The sequence below is a fragment of the Phyllostomus hastatus genome, unplaced genomic scaffold (genome assembly GCF_019186645.2).
Source record: "Phyllostomus hastatus isolate PE091 unplaced genomic scaffold, TTU_PhHast_1.1 phas_contig_90, whole genome shotgun sequence".
Lineage (NCBI taxonomy): Eukaryota > Metazoa > Chordata > Mammalia > Chiroptera > Phyllostomidae > Phyllostomus > Phyllostomus hastatus.
This window is the reverse complement of record NW_025333984.1, coordinates 2950056-2966797: the sequence shown is the minus strand read 5'-3', so window position 1 is coordinate 2966797 and position 16742 is coordinate 2950056. Positions and strand designations below refer to the sequence as shown.

General features: G+C 37.6%; 1 non-coding gene across 1 annotated transcript; it reads left to right on the top strand.

Annotated features, from left to right (window-relative positions):
* The first annotated feature begins 8276 nt into the window (after window positions 1-8276).
* On the top strand, window positions 8277-8383 carry LOC123827847. The gene has a single exon (XR_006787349.1). It is a non-coding gene; the product is annotated as a U6 spliceosomal RNA (small nuclear RNA).
* Window positions 8384-16742: the final 8359 nt, after the last annotated feature.

Below are 16742 nucleotides of genomic sequence, written 5' to 3'. Positions count from 1 at the left end.
AAAGAGTTTGGGAGTCTACCCTCTACTTGGATTTTTTGGAAGAGTCTATGAAGAATAGCGGTTAGCTCTTTCTTAAATGTTTTATAAAATTCTCCTGTGAAACTGTCCAGTCCAGGGCTTTTGTGCCAGGAGGGTTTTTTTTATTTATTTTTTTAATTTTTTTTTATTACTGCTTCAATGTTGTCAGCTGTTATTGGTTTATTCAGGCTTTCTGCTTTCTCTTCATTCTGTTTTCAGATATTATATTTTTCTAAAAATTTATCCATTTCACCCACGTATTCAAATTTCTTGGCATGTAGTTGTTCATAGTAATTTCTTATAATCCTTTGTATTTCTTTGGTATCATTGTAATCTCTCTTCTTTCATTTCTGGTACTTTTTTTACTTTTAAGTATAGTTTATTAATTATGCTATGACAGTTGTTCTAATTTTCCCACATTGCTCCCTCCATCTAGTACCCCTCTTCCCTCCAGCAATCCCCCCCTTAGTTCATGTTCATAGGTCATGCATTGACCTATTGAGAAGTTCTTTGGCTTCTCAATTTCCTACACTATACTTAACAATCCATTATTTTGTATCTACCAATTGTGTGTCTTAATCCTTGTACCTTTCCCCCCATTCTCTGCCTTCCCCCTCCTAGCTGATAACCCTCCAAATGATCTCCATATCTATGATTCTGTTCCTGTTCTGGTTGTTTGCTTAGTTTGTTTCTGTTTTTCTTTTTAGATTCAGTTGTTGACAGTTGTGAGTTTGTTGTCATTTTAATGTTCATAGTTTTTATCTTCTTTTTCCTATATAAGTCTTAACATTTCATGTAGTAATGGCTTGGTGATGATGAACTCCTTTAGCTTTTCCTTGTCTGGGAAGCACTTTGTCTGCCCTTCCATTCCAAACAATAGCTTTGCTGAATACAGAGGGGTTTTTTTTCCTGGTGCTTTGATCTCTTCTTTCATTTGAGCCATATATTTTGGTCTCAGTGAACTTGTTACATTGTAAGGGGAAGAGCCTTAGGTATTTGCCAGGGTGAGGCAACCTGCTTCACTGCTTTGTGGCTCTGTATGTGGGGGAAGATCAGAGAGGAGATAATGCCACTGTCTGAAAGGTGGAGGCTTGCTTAGCACTCGCCCCCTTTCCAGTCACTTCACGCACTTCCTATATGTGACTGTTGCCCTGGTGGTGGTTCCCAGAGTGGGTGAGTATGTGTATGTTCTAGGAATGTGTGAGCCTTTTAAATGGACTCTCCTGTGAAACCAGCCTCTGCAACTGCCACTGTTTTTTACAGCAAGAAGTTATGAGGTTTTATTTCCAGGTGCTGGATCCCTGAACTGCACCATCTAACCTGGGTCTTGGATTGCTCATTCTCAAGATATCCCTCCTGATTTTTTCCACCACACATGAATGTGAGACCACCCATTTCACTGGCCACTGCTGCCACCTCCTTGCCACCTCCTCATCTCCATAACACCACATCCTCTCCTCCCTGGCAGCCAATCTCCACCCCTCTTACACATCTGAAAGAATATGGCTTCTTTAAGTACTTAGTTGTCAAACTGCCATATAGTTCAATTTTCTGATAATTCTGGGTATTTTTATTTTGAGGTTAGTTGTGATCCTTCTTGTGGTTATGCAAGGAGGCACAGTGTGTCTACCTACACCTCCATCTTGACCACAGGTCTCAGTTGCATTTTTATATGTCAATGATGAACTAACAAAAAATGAAATCAAGAAAACAATCCCATTCACAGTTGCTTCAAAAGAAATAAAATATGCCCTGGCTGGCGTAGCTCAGTGGATTGAGTGCGGGCTGCTAACCAAAGCATTGCAGGTTCGATTCCCAGTCAGGGCACATGCCTGGGTTGCAGGCCACAGCCCCCAGCAACCATACATTGATGTTTCTCTCTCTCTCTCTCTCTCTTTCTCCCTCCCTTCCATCTCTAAAAGTAAATAAATAAAATCTTTGAAAAAGAGAGAGAAATAAAATACCTAGGAATAAACCTAACCAAGGAGGTTCTGAGCACAGGTCTGAGAAAATTATAAGACACTGAAGAAAGAAATTGAAGAAGGCACAAATAAATGAAAGCACATACCGTGTTCATGGAAAGGAAGAATTAACATCATTAACATGACCATACTAACTAAAGCAATCTATAGATTCAATGCAACTCCTGTCAAGATCCCAATGACATATTTTACAGAACTAGAACAAATATTTCAAAAATTTTTGTAAGCCTTGCATAGCAACAGTGATCCTGAGAAAGAAGAACAAAATTGGAGAACTGGCCAAGATGGAGGCATAGATAGATACCCTTTGCCTCCTCGCACAACCAAAAGAAGGACAACAACAAATTAAAAAAAAAAAAACAGAACTGCCAGTAAATCAAATTGTGTGGAAATCCATCAACCAAAGAGGTAAAGAAGAAACATTCATCTAGACTTATAGGAAGGGCAGAGACAGGCAGCTGTTGTGGAGAGGATGCATGGCAAGGTGGCAGCTGGAGGACCAGGTGGGTTAGGTGGTGGCTGGCAGACTGGGTCATCCTGCATTTGCATGCAGTTAAACAGGGAGGAACAACTTGGGTTGAGAGGTACCACACAACCCAGGGTTCCAGCATGAGAAAAGAAAGCCTCAAAACCTCTGACTATAAAAACCTGTAGAAGTTGTGGTGGTGAGAGAAAATCTGAGCCTCACTGAGAGTTCATTGGTGAGACCCATGGGGTGCTAGAATGTACACAAATGCACCTAGCAAGAAATCAGCACCAGAACACTCATTTTGCTTGAAAGTAGCCGGGGAAATTACTGAAAGCTGGTGTGAGCCAAGCAAGATGCATTGTTCCCTCTCGGACCCCTTCCCCTCATGCACAATGCAGCAATCTGGGTTGCCCAACCCTGGCAAATACCTAGGGCTCTGGCCCTTACAATGTAACAGGTGTGCTGAGACAAAAAAAAATAGGGCCCAAATTAAAGAACAGATCAAAACTGCAAAAATAGAACTAAGCAATGAAGAGGTAGACAACCTATCAGATGCACAGTTCAAACACTGGTAATTAGGATGCTCACAGAAATGGCTGAGTATGGTTATAAAATAGAGGAAAAAGTGAAGGCTATGCAAAGTGAAATAAAGGAAAATGTACAGGGAACCAACAGTGAAAAGAAGGAAACCAGGACATAAATCAACGTTCTGGGGCAGAAGGAAGAAATAAACATTCAACCAGAACAGAATGAAGAAACAAAAATTCAAAAAAATGAGGAGAGGCTGAGGAACCTCCAGGAAAATTTTAAATGTTCCAACATCTAAATCATAGGGGTGCCAGAAGGAGAAGACTAAGAGCAAGAAATTGAAAACTTACTTGAAAAAATAATGATGGAGAACTTCTCCAATATGTCAAAGGAAATAGACTTCCAGGAAATCCAGGAAGCTCAGAGAGTCCCAAAGAAGTTAGACATAAGGAAACACACACAAAGTCACATCATAATTACATTACCCAAGATTAAAGATAAGGAGAGAATCTTAAAAACAGCAAGGGAAAAGGAGAAAACCACCTACAAAAGAGTTCTTATAAGGTTATCAGCTGATTTCTCAAAGGATACCTTGCAGGCAAGAAGAGGCTGCAAAGAAGTATTTGAAGTCATGAAAGGCAAGGACATACATCCAAGATTACTCTATCCAGCAAAGCTCTCATTTAGAATTGAAGGGCAGATAAAGTGCTTCTCAGATAAGGTCAATTTAAAGGAGTTCATCATTGCCAAGCTCTTATTATATGAAATATTAAAGGGACTTATGTAAGAAAAAGAAGACGATCAGAAATAGGAACAGTAAGTAAAATGACAATAAACTCACAACTATCAACAACTGAACCTAAAACAAAAACAAAAACAAAAAAACATTCTGGGCAAACCACCAGAACAGGGACAGAATCACAGATATGGAGATCACATGGAAGGTCATCAGTGGTGAAGGGGAGGGGGGGGAATGGGGAAAAAGGTACAGGGAATAAGAAGCATACATGGTAGGTACAAAATAGACAAGAGAAGGTTAAGAATAGTATAAGAAATGGAGAAGCCAAAGAACTTATATATATGACCCACGGACATAACCTAAGGGAGGAGAATATTGGTGGGAGGGAAGGTACAGAGCAGAGGGGGGGAATAAAAGGAGGAAAAATGGGACAACTCTAACAGTATAATCAGTATAATATATTTTAATTAAAAAAGAAGACAGTTGGAGGAATCATGCTACCTAATATCAAATTGGACTGTAAGGGCTTTAGTAATCAAAACAGCAGGATACTGGCATAAAAAGAGACACATAGATCAATGGAACACAATAAAAAGCTCAGAAATAAATCCACACTTTTATAGTCAATTAATATTCAACAGTGGAAGTAAGCACATGCAATGGGTTAAAGATAGTTTATTTGGTAAATGGTTTTGGGAAAATTAGACAGATATGTGCAGATAATGAAACTAGACCTTCTTCTAGTTTCTTACATGACACACAAGAATAAATTCAAAATGGATCAAAGATTTAGTATTAGACACAAAACCATAAAAATCCTAGAATAAAGCAGGCAACCAAATCTTGGACATTGATGGTAGTAATTTTTATCAGATATATCTCCCCAGTCATGGGAGACAAAAGAAAAAATAAACAATTGGGACTATATCAAATTAAAAAGTTTTTGTATAGGAAAGGAAAACATCAAGAAAATAAAAAAGACAACACACAGAATTGGAGAACATATTCACTGATACATCTGATAAACAGTTAATATCCAAAATGTATAAAGTATTTGCCAAACTCAACACCAAAAAAAAAAAAGCATGCAATTAAAAAATGGGCAAAAGACATGAATAGATACTTCTCCAAAGAGGACAAATGACCAATAAACACAGGAAAAGATTTCAATGTCACTAATCACCAGAGAAATGCAAATTAAAACCACAAGGAGATACCATCTCACACCTGTCAGAATGATTATCATCAATAAATCGACAAACAAAAAGTGCTGGCAAGGATGTGGAGAAAGGGGAACACTTTTACACTGTTGGTGGGAATGCAGAGTGGTGCAGTCACTGTGGAAAGTAGCATGGATGACAGCTAAGGAGGGGAGGGTAAGGGTGGAGAGACTGAGCAAAAAAAGAAAAAGGACTCATGGACGTGGACAACAGTGTGGTGATTGCTAGGTGGAAAGGGATAATAAGGGGACTAAAAGGTCAGGTAAAAATACAGTAAAATTTATAAAAAAACTAAAGAAAGTATAATGTACTAATATCTAATTTTGACATGAATTTTTCTTACTTGTGAACACAAATATAGAACTTTGTGTGTTTAGAGGAGTGGAAAGACATAATCCAAAGTATTGTCAGTGATTATAACAACTTACGGTAGTGCTTTTCTCATAATCAACACATGATTATTTTCTATCCTTGGCAAGCACCTCGTAGTTAATAATGAGAACGTGGTTTTCAGACTGATCTCTAACAGATAAATAGTACTAAACACACACCTGCACTCCCAATAAAGTCATAGGAAAGCAATTGAAGACCATTCAAAAACATGGGATAGTGTTTGCATTGCAAATGGTAAATGAAAGCATAAGGCAAGTCTCCAAGTAACTACTTTTTTATCTTTTTTATTTTTTATTTTTATTTTAGTCATTGTTCAACCATTTTTGCCTTACTCCTCCAACTGATCACAAAAAAGAGTAGGGGGAGCTGTGAACACCAGGATACCCGAAGGAGACTGCACCACTGAATCTCACAAGTATTCTACGATAGAAGTTCACACCATAAACCCAGGGAACCAGAACAGATCAATTTAAGAAACAGAGGCTAAGAAGAAGAGTCTCATGAACAATGAGAAGGCAAAGAAACAATTCCCAAATGAAGGGAAAGGAGGAAGCCTCAGAAAGAATCCAAGTAACTTCTGATTGGAATTCATATATAATACCATGTGGGGCCTTGTGTGGCATATAATGATGAAAGGTATGTGGGCCCTTCTCTTAGGGCCCCAGTCAAGAGCTGGTAACATTTTAACACAAAAGGTCCAGTTCTTTACCCAATAAATATAGAAATCTTGAGAAAGGTAGAGATGTATCAAAAAAGACACATGGATTTGTACTTAAAGATGCTCTCCTGGCTGAATTCCCAGCATTTCCTTTTTGTTGTTGTTGAGATCTGGATCCTTGAGACTTACCCCACTAGAAGCAGACAACCTGATAACGTGGGAAAATGCTAGATACACAATGCTGAGTGAATAAGAAGAGAACTGTGAAGACTAGGCCTAGTGGAAATTGAATTCTTGCAAGGAGAAAATGTCTGATAAGATGGGTAGTTTTAGGACTCTTACGGTTTCATATAAAAACCAAAGCAAAAGTGCAGTAGTGTAAGCAGGTTTTTTCAAGCTGAGCAGGATGCAAGGCAGTCATATTTCCTGGCGCTTTTGCCTCTTGCACTCCCAATAAAGTCATAGGAAAGCAATTGATAGCATTTTTTTCAGACAGGATGGGCAAGTGAAAAGGGCCTGTGAGAACAGAAAGTACCTATTGATAGAGCTGATGCGCTACTGCCATAGTGAGGAAATAGTTTTAAAACAATCTATGTTGCTATGGCTTTGTTTCTGTGAGGTCCATTCTGTGGAGAGATTAAGCAGGCCCTGACCCCAGATTCCTGACTTTCCGGGCATTCCTGGCTTTTCTGAGTTATTCCAGGATCTCTGACTAAAGGCCTGATTGAGTCCAGTATGATAAAAGTGAGGTCTAGGTTCAGGAGTTGGTCAGTGGGGAGGCAGGACTAAAACACTAGTTGCCAGGATGTCCTGGCAGGAGAAGTTGTCAGGTGAAATTTGGTGTTCTCCCAGGGTGGGTGGGACTAAAGGAAGCCTCTAGGATCTCTGGTCAATTGCAACTACCAAGGCTAAAGCAGCAATAGAAAAAGAGAGTTGGGGAAAGAAAAATACAGAGTACCAAAAACTGTAGGAAATTTTCTGAAGGTCTAATTTATTTCAATTGGAATCACAAAAGAAAAAGTGAAGTAATATTTTTAAAAAAATAATGACAAATTTTTTAAAAAACGAGACCTTCATCCATTACCATTTATACCCCCCTTACACTCTTCTACCTCCCCCTGCCACCCTTTCCCTCTGATAATCACGATAGTGTCTGTGTCTGTGAGTTTTTTTCTTTGCTTAATCCCTTCAGTTTTTTTCACCCAGCCCCCCAACATTTCTCTCCTCTGACAGATGTCAATATTTTCTCTATCTATGAGTCTATTCCAATAAAATTAATAAAAAGGAGACCTCAAACCACAGATCTAATAACCTTAGAAAATCTCAAGTAGTTAAACACATACACAAACATACAAAAAATACATCAATAGTAAAACTCCTGGAAAAAAAAGATAAGAGAAAATCTGGAAGGCAACTGGACAGGAAAAAAAGATAGTCCCTGGAGAGAAAAAAATATAAAATTTATAGCAGACTTGTCAGACATTATTCAAGCTACAAAGAAATACAGTGGCATCTTAATAGTACTCAAAACAAAACAAAAACAAAATGATTAACCCAGAATTTTATACTATAAAACATGTCCTTTAAAATAAGGAGAAATATTTTTTCAGACAAACAAAAACTAAAAGAATTTATTATCAGCAGACTCTCATCACAATAGATATTAAAGAAAACTCTTCAAGAAGAAGGAATGTAATAATCGTACAGTCAATTGGGATTGACACTAAAAAATTGGCGAGCTATAGAATTTGTTAAGTGAAAGTAAATAGAGTATAGTTTTCTTATTTCTGATTATTTTAAAATATATTTGACTGTTTACACATAAGTAATAGTATATACAAAAAGTATGATGGCAGTGCAAAAATGGGAAGCAATAGTATATTTTCATGGATTCTTATACTACATGAGAAGTAATATATTATTTAAAATAAAACTGGGATTAATTACATGTATACATTTTTAAACCCTGAGTCAACCACATACAAATTTAAAAAGAGATATAACTAATAAACTAGTGATAAAACTGGAATCATAAAAAATATCACTTGTTCCAGTAGAATTTCAGAAAAGATGAAAAAAGAAGTAGAAAAACAGTGAGCAAAATTATTAGCAATAATTACATTGAATATAAGTTATCTAAATATTCTATTTAAAGACAGATTTTCAAACTCAAAGATATTCAAATACATGGAGACTTAATAATATGTTATTGAATAATAAATGTGTTAATAATGAGATCAAGAAAGAAATAAAAAAGTATCTGGAAACAGTGCTAGCTTTGGCAGTACATATACTAAAACTGGAACAATACAGAGAAGATTAGCATGGCCCCTGCACAAGGATGGCAGGCAAATTCATCAAATGTTCCATATTTTTGCATGTTGGGGGGAAATGGAGACAGCTATATTTGAAAAACAATAAAAAATGTAAAAAAATTAAACAACACACACAGTATCTGGAAACAAATGAAAATGAACACACAACAACCCAAAACTTATGGAACACAGCAAAGGTAGTCCTGAAAGGGAAGTTCATAATGATATAGGCCTACCTAAAAAAGACAGAAACATTTCACATAAACAACCTAACCCTACATCTACAAGAACTGGATAAAACAAACAAACAAACAAATAAAGCCCAGGGTGAGTAAAGTGAAGGAAATAACCAAGACTGGAGAAGAACTAAATGACACAGACTAAAAGAACAATCCAAAGGATCAATGAATCCAGGAGTTGGTTATTTTAAAACATAAACAAAATCAACAAGTCTTTAAACAGACTCATCCAGAAAAAAAGAGAGAGGACCCAAATAAATATAATCAGAAATGAAAGAGGAGCAGTAACAACCAATACCACAGAAATACAAATGATTGTAAGAAATTACTGTGAACAATTATATGCCAAGAAACTGGACAACCAGTGTAAATTGGACAGATTTCTGAAAACAAATTATCTCCTAAAACTGAATCAAGAAGCAGAAAGCCTGAATAGACCAATAACAACTAGCAAAATTTAAGCAGTAATCAAAAAACTCCTGGAACACAAAAGCCTTGGACCAGATGGCATCACAGGTAAATTTTACCAAACATTCAAAGAAAAACTAACTCCTATCCTCCTCAAACTATTCCAAAAAATCCAAGAGGGAAGACTCCCAAACTCTTTTTAGGAGGCCAGTATTATCCAAATTCTAAAACCAGGTAAAGACACACACACAAAAAAGAAAGAAAATTACAAACCGATATCTTTAATGCTAAAATCCTGCATGGGGGTTGCATAGATTCACATCAGGGGTGTGTAGAGGGGATGGGGGAGGAGTGGGGTAAGAAGGCATGGGGATAGGGAAGGCATGGGGTGGGGAGGCATGGGGGTGTGGGAGTGGCAACTCATGGGAGTTGTACACCTTCCACATCAAGGTGTGTGTGAAGGGGTTGGGGTGGGGAAGGTATGGGGGTTGCACACCTGCCACATCTGAGTGTGTGTAGAGGGTGTGGAGGGAGGCACAGGTGGTGGGGCAAGGTTAGGAGATGGGTGAGTGTGAGAGAAACCTGTTTTAATAGACATTTTACTAAAAGACTTTTCTGACTTAGGGTGGGAAAGCGAGAACAAGGAGGTGGTGTGTTTAGGATGAACTGACAGAACTGACAATGGTGAGGAAAAACTGGATGAAGATTAGAAAGCTTATTAGGTATCTATTTTATTGTGAAGAATCTGTGTCCTCAGGTTTTTGTTTTGTTTTTGGCCCAGATTAATATTAACTCATCTACTTTGAAGTCTAAATTTAACTGGACAAAAATTAAGTGGATGAGGAGTTGTTAGAAAATAAAGTCATGACTCAAAGAACTTATATTCACAACCCATGGACATGAAGTAAGGGGGGATGCTGGAGGGTTGGGGGGGCCAGGGAAGAGGGAGGATAAAGGGGGAAAATGGGAAAATTCTAACAGCATAATCAATAAAAACACTTTTATAAAAGAGAATAAAATAATAAAATAAAACGACGTGTTTGGTTCCAAGAATTCTCTACCTCCCATACTTCAATTCCCACCTTTTTGACCAGTCTGCCTCCCTCCACACTCTGGGTTGTACCCTGCTTCTCAGAACATGCCTATTTACAATAGCTAATATTTACAAGCAGCCCAAGTGTACATCAGTAGATGAGTGAGTAAAACAACTATGGGGCATTTAAACAATGGAATACTACTGGGTCACAAAAAAAGAAGAAAACATTATCCTTTGTGACAGTATGGATAGACCTGGAGAACATGATGCTGAGTGAAATAAGCCAGTCAAGGAGAAACAAATGCCATATGATTTCACTAATTTGTGGAATCTAATGAACAATTTGAACTAACAAAGAAAATGGGTACAGACTCATAGATGGAGAGGATGATGACAGTTGCCAGAGGGAAAGTTCTTTGGAGGCTGGGTGAAGGTGAAGGGATTAAGAAAAACAAACCTCATAGTCACAGACAACGGTAATTACCTCTGGAAATTACCAGAGGTAAAGGGGTCAGGGGAGTGCAATAGAAGAGGGTAAAGGGCAGATAACTGGTGCTGCTGGAAGGAGACGACTCAGATGAGTAAACACCCAATACAATATACAGATGATGAATTATTGAATTGTACACCTGGAGCCTATATAATTTATTAACCAGTGTCACCCCCAATAAATTCAATTAAAAAAGAAAACAAAAAAAAATTTCTTACTTTGTTGCGTCCTTTTCTCTATGAAAATATCTCCTCAAACTCTTGTCAGTGGAGTACTCCTGTTACTGAGCAGCAAGTGGCATCCTGCTGCCTGCCCTCTAGGTAAAATTCTAGAGGCAAAGTTTTGGTAATTGTAGAATGAACGGAGTTGGTCAGGGTCCCTCACCCAGATGTCTGGGAAACTAAGCTAAGCAGCATTCTTGCAGCCTTGAGAAGTATTCCCATAGCCTTGAATGGGCTAGCATGCACAGAATTATGCAAGGGATTGTCCCACCCTTGAATAAAGGCATGTCAGGTATTCCCACAGCTCCATGATTTTTCTCCTGTCTGCCAGAATCTCAAGTGAACCTGCCTGGCCTTGACAGGCTGCAAGATAGTAATAAAGAAAAGGAGTCCTTATTCAAAAGCTACACAATTTTGGAATAACAGCTTTCCACATGCATTAGTCACTTAGACCTATCAATTAAGGCTAAAATCTTTAACTCTTGAGTTCCAGTTTTAATCACTTAAGCCTATCAATTAAGGCTAAAATTTTTAACTCTGGAGTTCCTCCATCATCCCCCCTGTTCATTTTAATTATATTATTTCTATATGTTAGTTTACAAACTACAACAACATAGTATACAAAAGCTACACAATTTTGGAAGAATGGGGTAGTCTTCTGCCTCAGAGTCTGTCCCCTCTAGAACACCCAAAGAAGGATAACCCTGCCACCCTCTGCCAGTCCAGCCTGACCCCAGGCTGTACCTGGAGTTTCTTTCTATCCAACATGCCATCCTTTGGGATGGGAAACACAGGCAGCTGCAGCACCATCATCCAGACATCCTTGAGGAAGAAGAGCCTGAGAGGCAGTCTCTGCCCCCTTTTTATTTTAAATCTTCTGGCCCATAATTCCATGTGTTCTAGAGGCATTCAACTTCTCAGCCAACCAGTCCTAGACTGTTTACCATTGCCTCAGGCAACCTCCACCAATGGCCCCTTCATACTCCTCCCCAATGATCTAATCAGATCTCTGTATAACACTCCTAACCCCTTCCAATTTGGTGCCACCCTGATTCAAATCATTTTTTGCTCAAATAAGCTCTTAAAATTAAAAAATAAATAAATAAAATGTAATTTTTTAAAATTAATGAAAGGTTTCAGGTGAAAAATACTGGATCAAGACAACATTTACAAAACACTATATTACATTGATCTTTTCCCCTCTTCTCTCCAAATTTGCCTTACATAACTGGGTGAATGAAGCTTCACAAACACTTAATGCTTATAGTAAGGGTCCAAACAAAGCAGGGACTTCCACACTATAGTAAGAATATCAAACTTTAATTGAGTACATCTTATTCGATAAGCATTTTGTGAAGTGTTAATGTATGTCTTCTCCATTTCTACTTAGCTAGTGATGCCAAAAGCCACCCAAGTCTGACATGAACATGGCAGTGGTATCAGGTAATTATGTTCATGTTAACTCTTGAGGAATGTGTAAGATTTCATTAAGTGGATAAAGGAAAGAAAGAGCATTATGGATGGAAGAACACACACAAAGGCAGAAGCAGAAAGTATACTGTCTTTTCATTCATATTTGAAATGACTATACCACAAATTATTGGAGGGGTAGGTGGAGGCCTAACTGTGGATCATGAGAAATATCATGCTAAAGAAAAGTTTAGACTTGATCCTATAAGTGAGAAAAAACAATTAAATAATTTGAACCTCAGAGTGACATGGCCTAAATTCAAAATGCAAGAGTCTGGTTAAATGCAGAGACCAGGTGGGAAGGTATTTTGAGACTCCACGTGAGAGATGATTTGGGTCTGAATGAAAGGAGTATTAATGAAGATATAAATGACAGGACAGACAGGAGAGATTTTTCAAATACTGCTTTCATAAAATTAGGATGCTGGTTCATGGCAGGCTGGAGGGTGGCATGAGAAAGAGGCATCTGATTGATGGGGGACTCAAATGTTGGAGACATTTTAGTTTCAGGTAATAGCTAATAAACTTAGTAATCAATGTATGTAAAAAGCTATTGTTCCAGGAACTGAAGGTATGACCCACCCTTACTCCAGGAGACTACAAGCAGTTCCACCTTTGTGCCTCAGGAGGAATGTAAGTAATTCAAGATGGTATCTGAGCCATTGTACTCCAGGGGGAGACACCCACAACCCAGGACACAGATGAAAGAATGCTACCGTTTTATCTGATTAACTTTTTTTCCTGAATTCCATATCCCTTACCTACACTTTTCTCCTCCTTATAAAAAGGGTCAATTTAATTGGAATTTAAGACAGTCTGTTAGGGTACAAATCACCATCTTTTCAGATCACAGGCCATCCGAATAAAGGGCCCATAAAGATTCAATCCCTTTCTCTGCTGATTGGGTCTAGCAGGTAACAGGCAGCACGAATTCTGGCTTTTCTGGTTTCATATTAGTATTTTCGGGACTTTGGGATCATATAGGCTGTCTGCATGATCCTCCCTTTTCTAACTACATGTCTGAATGAGGCCCATTTTCTTCACATACTTCAACCCAAGCAATATTTTACAATAGCTTGCAGAAGAAAGCAGATGAGCATGCCACTGTCTTCATTAGGCCAAAAAATAAAGAGATTTGCAAAAATGTAAAAAAAAATTACACTTCCCTCACTAAATGTAGCTATTTTTAAATGGGTATTTTATGTTAATATAATGTTTATTATTTTATAAGAATATATTATAGGAGAAACAGACATATAAGTAAATCATTTTAAAGCAGTAAATTAAATCCAATAATAGATGTGTTATAAACTACTGTGGGGACTAAAATATATTAATAATTTTCTTTCTACCTTCTAAGTTCTTCTAGCTGGGCTAATAATCAAATTAATTAATAGACAGATTGACAGGAGAAAAATCCAAGTTTAATACATGCTCATGGGGAATTCACACATGATAATTCACACATGATATTCAGACATAATAAATCCATGAAAATTCCAAAGACTGTGAGGCAACATTGGGTATAAAAGACATTTTAGACAAAGATGAAAAGGGGTGGGAGGTAACATGGTATTAGATTTTCAGAAGTGAGAATGGGCGATTTACAAATAGTTGAAGGAGAGCCAAAGACACAGGCCAGGAAATTACTTGTTGGGTGACTCAGAAACAATGGGACACAGGGGATATCTAGCTACAGGCACTTGCCTGAAGCATTCTATTTATTATACTTAATTCTATTTAGGCTAAGGAGGCATCTTAAGCAGTTTCTCTGTCTGAATCTCTTGGGCAAGAAAGGAAGGAGGGTCAAAGGTTCAGAGTCTTTTGTTTCTTGACAAACAGCTTAAAATTAATATCCCAAAAAGCAGCATCAAGGTTGCAGGATTTTGGGTTCTTTCACTAAAATAGTAGTAAAGAGAACATTGGTCAGGGAAGTCTTTTCCAGTATTGTTGAGCTTGGTTGTGAGGGAGGATTATAAAGGGAGCTTGAAAGAATTGGAAGAAGGAACTTCAGGCAGAAGAAACAAAGCATGCAGAAATTCAGAAGTGAAGAAGAATGTAAGATCATTAGAGTTTGCTTGACACCATAAATAGCTTTTAGGATAATTTTGCTACAGTTCAATTGAGAAAAGATAAGTGACTGTAACCAAGTAAGCGGGTTCTGCTGCTTGCCACAGAGAAAGACAAACTCAGAGGCAGATGCTGGTGCAAAAAGAGAGGTTTATTCAGGTGCTAAGACCTGGGAGAATGGTGAAGACTCATCTCAAAAACCACCACCTTCCTACTCAAGCCCATGGTTCTTTTTGGGATGGGGAAGAGAGGATTTTTCTATGCAATTATCTTGCTAGCCTTTTCTGTTCTCAGACCCTGTCCATTTAACTTTCTACCTTTGGTGCATTCAGTGTAAGAACTGTCCCCTGTGCCATCTTGGACAATGGGGGAGACTTCCCAACACTCTAATGGACTATCTACAATAACAGGACCAGAACAGAGAACTGTCAGTAAAGATAGGTGTGTTAGGTTGCTAGTTTTGCCATAACAATATGCCACAGAATGGGTGGTTTAAGCAACAAAATTTATCTGCTCACAGTTGTGATAGCTGGGAAATCTGAGATCAACATGTACTTAGGGTTGATTCATTCTGCGAGTTGTGGGGAAGGAGCTTTTCCAGGCTTCCCTCCTGGGCTGTACATGTCTTTCTTCTCACTGTGTCTTTACCTCTTCTGTACATGTCTGTGTCCAAATTTCCTCTTCTTATAAGGACATGAGTCTTGTTAGATTAAGGGTCACTCTAATAACCTCATTTTAACTTAATTACCTTTTTGAATACTCTATATGCAAATAAAGACACATTCTGAGATTCTAAGGAATCACATTTCAAAATCCTCCTTGATCTTCTTAAATGAAAAATACATTTAACTTATCTCAATAGACCCAAGAGTCTTAACCTATTCAAGCATCAATGCTAAGTTCAATTAACAGGTGCACTGAAACAGAATCAATGTGACTTCATCTAGTACACAGGTACAAGGAGGCTGCCAAAATCAGGAGACAGAGAAATATGGCCCAAATGAAGGAACAGAACAGAGCCCCAGAAAAAGAACTAAGTAATGCAGAGATAGCCAACCTATGTGATACAGACTTCAAAACACTAGTGGTCATAATGCTCCAAGATCTTATTGAATATGGCAAAAGCATAAGGGAAGAAATGAAGGCTCTACTGAGGGAAATAAAGAAAAATACACAGAAAACCAACAGTGAAGGGAAGGAAGCCAAAATTCAAATCAATGATTTGGAACACAAAAAAGAAATAAACATCAACCAGAACAAAATGAGGAAACAAGAACTCAAAAAATGAAGAGAGTTTAAGAATACTCTGGGACATCTCCAAAAGGACCAACATCTGAATCATAGGGATGCCAGAAAGAAAGGAGGAAGAGTAAGAAATTGAGAACTTATTTGAAAAAACAATGAAAGAAAACTTTCTTAATTTGGTGAAGTAAATAAGACATACAAGTCCAGGAAGCACAGAGTCCCAAACAAGTTGGATCCAAAGAGATTCACACCAAGACACATCATAATTAAAATGCCAAAAGTTAAAGATAAAGAGAGAATCTTAAAAGCAGCAAGAGAAAGCAGAGAGTTACTTACAAAGGAGTTCCTACAAGACTGTCAGCTGATTTCTCAAAAGAAACTTTACAGGCAAGGAGTATTTGAAGTCATGAAAGGCAAGGATCACAACCTAGATTACCCTATCCAGCAAAACTATCATTTAGAATGGAAGGACAGGTAAAGTGCTTCCCAAGCAAGGTAAAGCTAAAGGAGTTCATCATCACCAAGACATTTTACTTGAAATGTTAAAGGGACTTATTAAGGAAAAAGAATAAGATCAAAACTATGAATGTTAAAATGAAAACAAACTCATAACTGTCAACAACTGCATCTAAAAAACAAAAACAAAAACAAAACAAATTAAGCAAACATATACATAGGTAAATAAAAATATTCCTAAAGAGAAATATGGCATGCTGTTTAGAGTAATTTTGTTATCACTTTTTCTGGGGCTTATTGCACTTAAAATGTTGGATTGAGCCCTAGCCCACTACTTCAGTTGGTTAGAACATCATCCCAATACACCAAGCTTGCAGGTTCCATCCCCAGGCAGGTCACATACAAGAGACAACGCAATAAATGCATGGATAGGTGGAACACTAAATAGACATTTCTCTCCCTCTCTCTCTCTCTCTCCAAAATCAATAAACAAAAAATATGTTTTAATGTTTCATTGACACATTAGTTTTTTGTAAAAATACTCATTAAAAGAAGCAATATAAGTTCATGATTTTAAAATTTATGTTTAATTATACAGAAATTTAAGAAAGTCTCCACATTCCATTTCTTCCCTTGGCTTATACATCCAGATATTTTCTATGAATGTTTGTATGTACACACTGTGTGTATGTGTGTGTGTGAGAGAGAGAGACTCTCATTGACTATCTTATGTGTGAAATCAGTATGATGAATCCCTGATAGAATGGTTATGGCTAAGGTAATAT